Source organism: Mytilus edulis, chromosome 13 (assembly GCF_963676685.1).
Source record: "Mytilus edulis chromosome 13, xbMytEdul2.2, whole genome shotgun sequence".
Classification (NCBI taxonomy): domain Eukaryota; kingdom Metazoa; phylum Mollusca; class Bivalvia; order Mytilida; family Mytilidae; genus Mytilus; species Mytilus edulis.
The window spans coordinates 70,971,524-70,973,882 of record NC_092356.1 but is presented as its reverse complement, the minus strand read 5'-3'; positions in this window follow the sequence as shown (position 1 = coordinate 70,973,882).

The following is a 2,359-nucleotide window of genomic DNA, read 5'->3' as shown; positions in this document are numbered from 1 at the left end:
TTGTAAATTTTGGCTATATCCACTTATTTGTAGCTTGTACTTTGCTAAACATTATTGCTGTTTACACTTTATCTCTATCTATAACAATATTCAAGATAATAACCAAAACTCTAAAATTTTCTGAAAATTACCAATTCCGGGGCAGCAACCAAACAACGGGTTGCCTGATTGGTCTGAAAATTTCAGGGCAGATAGACTCTGACCTATCAAACAAATTTATCCTTGTCAGATTTGCTTTAAATGCTTTGGTTTCTGAGATTTTAGCCAAAAACTGCATTTTAACCTATGTACTATTATTAGTCATGTCGGCCATCTTGGTTGGCAGACAGGGTCATCGAACACATTTTTTAAACTAGATACCCTAATGATAATTGTGGACAATTTTGGTTAAATTTGTCTCAGTAGTTTCAGAGGAGAAGATTTTTGTACAAGATAACAAAACTTCAAGAAAAATTGACAAAAAATGACTATAAAGGGCAATAACTCCTTAAGGGGTCAACTGACCATTTTGGTCATGTTGACTTTTTTGTAGATCTTACTTAGCTGAACATTATTGCTATTTACAGTTTATCTCTATCTATAATTATATTCAAGATAATAACCAAAAACGGTGAAATTTCCTTAAAATGACCAATTTTGGGGCAGCAACCCAACAACGGGTTGTCCGATTCATCTGAAAATTTCAGGGCAGATAGATCTGGACCTGATAAACAATTTTACCCCATGTCAGATTTGCTCTAAATGCTTTGGTTTCAGAGATATGAGCCAAAATCTACATTTTACCCCTATGTTCTATTTTTAGCCGTGGCGGCCATCTTGGTTGGTTGGCCGGGTCACGCCACACATTTTTTAAACTAGATACCCCAATGATGATTTTGGTCAAGTTTGGTTAAATTTGGCCCAGTAGTTTCAGAGGAGAAGATTTTTGTAAAAGTTAACGACGACGGACGACGGACGACGACGGACGACGACGACGGACGCCGGACGCAAAGTGATGGGAATAGCTCACTTGGCCCTTCGGGCCAGGTGAGCTAAAAAAGAAGAGTAAGCAACCACAAATATCCAATTGTTCAAAATATTTGAAAACAAGAATGTGTCCATAGTACACGGATGCCCCACTCGCATTATCATTTTCTATGTTTAGTAGACCGTGAAATTGGGGTCAAAAGTCTAATTTGGCAATTAAATTAGAAAGATCATATCATAGGGAATATGTGTACTAAGTTTGAAGTTGATTGGACTTCAACTTCATCAAAAACTACCTTGACCAAAAACTTTAACCTGAAACTTGCACTATTATTTTCTATGTTCAGTGGACCGTGAAATTGGGGTCAAAAGTCTAATTTGGCAATTAAATTAGAAAGATCATATCATAGGGAACATGTGTACTAAGTTTGAAGTTGATTGGACTTCAACTTCATCAAAAACTACCTTGACCAAAAACTTTAACCTGAACGAACGGACGGACAGACGGAAGGACGGACGCACAGACCAGAAAACATAATGCCCCTCTACTATCGTAGGTGGGGCATAAAAATAAACAAAAGCTTTGTTATTCGACTTTTGACGATGCGAATTTAAGCCTGGATGCAATTTGGGTACTCCTCATTATAGAATCATTGATGGTTTGGAGGTTAGTTTAGACCAATTTTTCTATGATTCCATATGGAATGAAAATCAAATTGGTGTTACTATATAATAAAGAAGGATACAGCTACAAAATGGAAATTTTTGTCTTGATCATAAAAAAACGTAGTTGAAAAAACTGTCAACATAGGTGCAATTTGGGTACCGTCACGTTACACATGTTCGCCGAATTTTTCAACATTCTTTGCCATACTCTGCTAAAAAAATAAACATTATGCAAGTAGACAACATATAAAAAAAATCAGATCGAATCGATCATGGGCGAACAGGTACTTGGGCGAACGTGAATCATGTCAACTACATGTAAGTCACTATGTATACCAAACTCGAAGATGAAAACATTCAGTCATTGCAGATTTCTGTTTATTCCTGTACTATTAAATCATTTGAGTTACCTGTAGTATATCCTCGAGTTTTTATTAATATTCATAGCTCCTTGGTATTGGTTGTCTTGTTAAATTAGTTGAAACAAGTACTAGGCTATTGTTGTTGACAATCGACTGCGTCCTTCTCTTCAAAACGCGTCATAATCTGAATCTTTCAAGCGTTTTAAAAATCCGAATCCGGACTAGAGATTGGCGGATATTTTGCTGATGTTCAAATTGAAGCATTTCTCCATGTAAAAAAAAGGTATCCCCATTCTTTTAATATATACTATACAAATTCTTGGAACATATAACAAATTATTTTGTTTATAAGCATCCTTTACAAA